This window comes from Tachyglossus aculeatus, chromosome 4 (assembly GCF_015852505.1).
Source record: "Tachyglossus aculeatus isolate mTacAcu1 chromosome 4, mTacAcu1.pri, whole genome shotgun sequence".
NCBI lineage: Eukaryota > Metazoa > Chordata > Mammalia > Monotremata > Tachyglossidae > Tachyglossus > Tachyglossus aculeatus.
The window spans coordinates 123069323-123075812 of NC_052069.1; the positions used below are offsets into that span (position 1 = coordinate 123069323).

The 6490-nt window shown below is 46.1% G+C and overlaps 1 non-coding gene across 1 annotated transcript; it reads right to left on the reverse strand.

Annotated features, from left to right (window-relative positions):
* Positions 1 to 1245: 1245 nt before the first annotated feature.
* Positions 1246 to 1317, reverse strand: TRNAE-CUC. The gene has a single exon. It is a non-coding gene; the product is annotated as a tRNA-Glu (tRNA).
* Positions 1318 to 6490: the final 5173 nt, after the last annotated feature.

A 6490-nucleotide genomic window follows, 5' to 3' on the forward strand; every position in this document is an offset into this window, starting at 1 on the left:
GTGGCATGAAGTATGGATTGAAGTGGGGAGAGACACGAGGATGGGAGATCAGAGAGGAGGCTGATGCAGTAGTCCAGATGGGTTAGGATGAGAGCTTGAACGAGCAGGGTAGCGGTTTGGATGGAGAGGAAAGGGCAGATCTTGGCAATGTTGCGGAGCTGAGACCGGCAGGTTTTGGTGACGGCTTGGATGTGAAAAAGATGTACAAAAGACTCACTCATGCAGAATGTGGGTATAAACTCAGGTAGTCACCAGATCATGACAAACCTAAAGTAAATTTGGAGAATGCTGACTTTGAATAATAATAATAACAATAATAATAACAATAATAATAAAGATAATTGTAGCATTTGTTAAGTACTTACTATGTGCTAGGCACTGTACTAAGCACTAGTGAGGAAACAAGCAATTGGGATTGAACATAGTCCTTGTCTCATGTAGGGCTCACGGTCTCAATCCCCATAGGCATAGAGAAGTGAAGTGAGTTGTCCAGGGACACAGAGCAGACAATGGCAGAACTGGGATTAGAACCTATGACCTACTGACTCCCAGGCCTATGCTCTAGGACTAGCTAGCCTCATGTTATTTCCAGAACCAGGAAATTTGATGAGAGTTGGCATATGAAGATTCCTGAGGGCTGATATCCTCAAATGTTGGTTAACTTGGATAGAAAATGATGAAACTGAAGCCCTCCACGGTGGTTAAAGGATTTCTCTAAAGGATTCAGCATTATTGACAGTGAATTTCCTGTGTTTAAGCTTCTGGAGGGTAGAAATGGTCTCTTTTGTATTTTCCTGAGCATTTAGCTCTGAACAGAGTAAGCTAAAATATGGTTGATGGATTGGTTGATTGATGGATTGACCGATTGATTGAAAAAACATTTGAAGGATTCCATGAGGCCCAGCCTCAAGCAGTACAGACTTCTGTGGAGCCAGTGGAAGGGCCAACTGAGTCGAAGATAGAATGTGAGTTCCGGACACAGAGAGGAAAACAAAGCCAGAAACTGCCACTAGCATCGGCCACCTCAGGGCAAAAGGCAGTCATGGGCAGTTTTGTGTGTTTTGTCTTAATGATAATTAGTCAATCAATCAATCAATCAATCAATCATATTTATTGAGCACTTACTGTGTGCAGAGCACTGTACTAAGCGCTTGTAAAAGGGTATGGTGACCATCTAAATTAAATGACGTCCGAGAAGCGCGTACGTTTTCGTACTGGGTGGCCTGAACGAGGTGAAAATTCCTCTTCCCTGGCCGGGAATCGAACCCGGGCCGCGGCGGTGAGAGCGCCGAATCCTAACCACTAGACCACCAGGGAAACTGGTGGTAATAGTAATTATGGTATTTGTTAAGTGCTTACTATGTGCTAGACACTGTTCTAAGCACTGGGGTGGATACAAGCAAATGATAGTAATAATAATAATAATGACAGTATTTGTTAAGCGCTTACTATGTGCCAAGCACTGTTCTAAGTGCTGGGGTAGATACAAGGTTATCAGGTTGTCCCACGTGGGACTCACACTTTTAATCCCCATTTTACAGATGAGGCACACAGAGGTTAAGTGACTTGCCCAGGGTCACACAGCAAACAAGTGGCAGAGGAGGGATTAGAACTCATGATGTCCTGACTCCCAGGCCCATGCTCTATTCATTACATCATGCTGCGTCTAATCTTCCTTAGTTGTAATATTATTTATTAACAGTATTTATCACTTACTATGTGCAGAGCAATATAATAAGTGCTGAGGAAAAGATCATAATTATACCTGGTCCCTGCTCAATGGGCTCACAACCAGGAATACTCTCCCAAGGGTTTAGTAAAATGTTTTGCACACAGTAAGCCCTCAAAAAATGATTGAATGAATATAAGTGGGGAAGGGGACACTGGAGACAGACACACAGGAGTGATGAAACTATAAAACACAAAAAACAGCATAAAAGACAAATATCCATTATACCTGAAATGACAACAAAAGTCAATAGGATGCTGTGCCTAGAGGGGAAGAATTTCAGGCGTCTCAGAGTCCGAGGCACACCCATAGCCCTAGTGAGGGATGACCACACTAACCTCATTTCATATCATTTAGTTCCAGTGATATTTTGAATAGATTTTGAAAAGCATGCATAATTGGCTATCAATAGAAACTGTGCACCAAAAAAATCCAGCAGCCTTAAGAGGGGTTGAATAGATCAATGAACGAGTGGCCTTCTGGTGGGTCACGAAGGAAAATCAGGGATGCAGAGGGAACATTAGGGGTGCTAGATGGCCATCCCTATCACCAGAAGGATCCCCTAAGGGTAATGATATCCTTCCATCTCAACCTCCAGTCCAGATTGCATTTAAATTATCTCTCACAGCACGGTCTGGGAGTCAGGAAACCTGGGTAATTGCTGTTTTCCCTGATTTCACCGAGATTTCCCACTCTTGGCATGCTCTATAAGCTCTGGTCCGCACGTAAAATCTGCTTTCGCAGGTTCATGGATTCTTTCATTACCTTTGAGAAAAGTATTACAATAATCTCCACTTTCCCTCCCACCACCAAGGACCCCTGTTCCTGACTTGTTCCCACATGCTCTTGTACTCCTCCATCGCCACTGATACTTTAAGCGTATTTTGCTTATTTGTTTAGATTGTATGTTAATGTTTCATCCTTACTTTTGTGACTGTCTCCAACCCTCCACCCGACTTAAACTTTCAGACTGTGAGCCCCATAAGGGACAGGAACTGTAATTAATTCTCACCTGCATATTTTCTCCCAGCATTTAGTACAATGTTCTGCACATAATAAGTACTTAGTAAGTACTGCTACTACGCAATCAGCCTCTCCCTCATACTTATCTTCACTGATCTCCTATTACAACCCAATGTGCACACTCCGCTCCTCTAATACCGACCTACTCTCTATTCTTCTAGACTGGAAGTTCATTCTAGGCTGAGAGAGCCCATTGTTGGGTAGGGACCGTCTCTATATGTTGCCAACTTGTACTTCCCAAGTACAGTGCTCTGCACACAGTAAGCGCTCAATAAATACGACTGAATGAATGAATGGAGAAGCAGCGTGGCTCAGTGGAAAAGAGCATGGGCTTTGGCGTCAGAGGTCATGGGTTCAAATCCTGGCTCTGCCAATTGTCAGCTGTGTGACCTTGGGCAAGTCACTTAACTTCTCTGTGCCTCAGTTACCTCATCTGTAAAATGGGGATGAAGACTGTGAGCCCCACGTGGGACAACCTGATCACCTTGTAACCTCCCCAGCGCTTAGAACAGTGCTTTGCACATAGTAAGTGTTTAATAAATTCCATCATTATTATTATTGTTATTATTATTATCATCATCATCAATCGTATTTATTGAGCGCTTACTATGTGCAGAGCACTGTACTAAGTGCTTGGGAAGTACAAATTGGCAACATATAGAGACAGTACCTACCCAACAGTGGGCTCACAGTCTAAAAGGGGGAGACAGAGAACAAAACCAAACATACTAACAAAATAAAATAAATAGAATAGATATATACAAAATAAATAAATAAATAAATAAATAAATAGAGTAAAAAACATGTACAAACATATACATATATACAGGTGCTGTGGGGAAGGGAAGGAGGTAAGATGGGGGGATGGAGAGGGGGACGAGGGGGAGAGGAAGGAAGGGGCTCAGTCTGGGAAGGCCTCCTGGAGGAGGTGAGCTCTCAGCAGGGCCTTGAAGGGAGGAAGAGAGCTAGCTTGGCGGATGGGCAGAGGGAGGGCATTCCAAGCCCGGGGGATGGCGTGGGCCGGGGGTCGATGGCGGGACAGGCGAGAACGAGGTACGGTGAGGAGATTAGCCGCAGAGGAGTGGAGGGTGCGGACTGGGCTGTAGAAGGAGAGAAGGGAGGTGAGGTAGGAGGGGGCGAGGTGATGGAGAGCCTTGAAGCCAAGGGTGAGGAGTTTCTGCCTGATGCGCAGATTGATTGGTAGCCACTGGAGATTTTTGAGGAGGGGAGTGATATGCCCAGAGCGTTTCTGGAGAAAGATAATCCAGGCAGCAGCATGAAGTATGGATTGAAGTGGAGAGAGACACGAGGATGGGAGATCAGAGAGAAGGCTGATGCAGTAGTCCAGACGGGATAGGATGAGAGCTTGAATGAGCAGGGTAGCGGTTGGGATGGAGAGGAAAGGGCGGATCTTGGCAATGTTGTGGAGCTGAGACCGCCAGGTTTTGGTCACGGCTTGGATGTGAGGGGTGAATGAGAGAGCGGAGTCGAGGATGACACCAAGTTTGCGGGCTTGTGAGACGGGAAGGATGGTAGTGCCGTCAACAGAGATGGGAAAGTCAGGGAGAGGGCAAGGTTTGGGAGGGAAGACAAGGAGTTCAGTCTTCAACATGTTGAGCTTTAGGTGGCGGGCAGACATCCAGATGGAGATGTCCTGAAGGCAGGAGGAGACGCGAGCCTGGAGGGAGGGGGAGAGAGCAGGGGCAGAGATGTAGATCTGGGTGTCATCAGCGTAGAGATGATAGTTGAAGCCGTGGGAGCGAATGAAGTCACCAAGGGAGTGCGTGTAGATCGAGAACAGAAGGGGACCAAGCACTGAACCTTGGGGAACCCCCACAGTGAGAGAATGGGAGGGGGAGGAGGAGCCTGCAAAAGAGACTGAGAAAGAACGACCGGAGAGGTAAGAGGAGAACCAGGAGAGGACGGAGTCTGTGAAGCCAAGGTCAGATAGCGTGTTGAGAAGAAGGGGGTGGTCCACAGTGTCAAAGGCAGCTGAGAGGTCGAGGAGGATTAGGACAGAGTAGGAGCCATTGGATTTGGCAAGCAGGAGGTCATTGGTGACCTTTGAGAGGGCAGTTTCCATGGAATGTAGGGGACGGAAGCCAGACTGGAGGGGATCGAGGAGAGAGTTGTTGTTGAGGAATTCTAGGCAGCGAGTGTAGACAACTCGTTCAAGGAGTTTGGAAAGGAATGGTAGGAGGGATATGGGACAATAACTAGAAGGTGAGGTGGGGTCAAGAGAGGGTTTTTTTAGGATGGGAGAGACATGGGAATGTTTGAAGGCAGAGGGGAAGGAACCAGTGGAGAGTGAGCGGTTGAAGATGGAAGTTAAGAAGGGGAGAAGGGATGGAGCGAGAGATTTCATGAGATGAGAGGGAATGGGGTCAGAAGCACAGGTGGCCGGAGTAGCACTTGAGAGGAGGGAGGAGAGCTCCTCTGAGGACACTGCTGGGAAGGATGGGAGAGTAGCAGAGAGTGTTGAGAGCCGGGGGGATGGAGAAAGGGGGGAAGAGACTTTGGGGAGGTCGGACCTGATGGATTTAATTTTGTTAATGAAGTAGGAGGCCAGATCGTTGTGGGTGAGGGAAGGAGGAGGGGGAGGAACCGGGGGCCTGAGAAGGGAGTTGAGTGTACGGTTATTATTATTATTATTATTATTACAGTGCTCTGCACACAGTAAGTGCTTAGTAAATGATATTGATTTATTGATTCCTGGATCTCATCTACCTTTTCCCCAATTCCTTGCCCACATTCTCCCTCGGGCCTGGATCTCTCTCCCCATTCATAGCCTACAGTCCACGATTCTCACCACCTTAAAACCCTCCTAAAATTACATCTCCTGTGTAGTTAGAGAGGCAGCATGGCTAAGTAGAAAGAGTGCAGGCTTTGGAGTCAGAGGTCATGGGCGCTAATCCTGGCTCTGCCACTTATCAGCTGTGTGACTTTAGGCAAGTCACTTAACTTCTCTGTGCCTCAGTTACCTCATCTGGAAAATGAGGATTAAGACTGTGAGCCCCATGTGAGACAACCTGATTACCTTGTATCTCTCCCAGCACTTAGAACAGTGCTTGGCACATAGTAAGTGCTTAAAAATTCCAAAATTATTATTTTTATTATCTCCTCCAAGAGGTTTTCCCAGACTAAGTCCTTTATTTCCCCGATCTGCCCTCCTGAGTTAATTATGCACTGGCTGTGTACTCCCTAAGCACTTTTATAAACACCCCAGTCCCACAGTACTTACGCAAATATCGTTATAAACTACAATTTCCCCAATACCTAATTTATTTTAATGTTTGTCTCCCCCTGCAGACTATAGGCTGCTTGTGGGCAGGGATCATGCCTACCAACTCCATTATATGGTATATTCCCAAGCATTCACAGTAAGTGTTCAATAAATATCATTGAATGATTGATTGATTGATAGGTCCTCTGACTTTCAGGCCCGTGATCTTTCCACTAGGCCTTGCTGCTTCTCTAATGAAGCAATTCGGTCACTTTAGCAATGAAAAAGTCTCCAGGGAACAGCAGCCCAGGCTTCAAATGGGGAAATCTAGAGGATGCTATTGTTTCACTTTGTTTTTCTGTTTCAGTGTGTTTTCACTTGAGCAGCTCCAGTTCAGCCCTGCAGCCCCAGGGCATGGTCCAAACTCTCCGAAAAATCAGTTTTCCAAAGTCAATAAAAAAAGGAAAGCCCCTGGGATGCAAACCAAACCACAGCCTTAGTCGGTCATTCCAGAA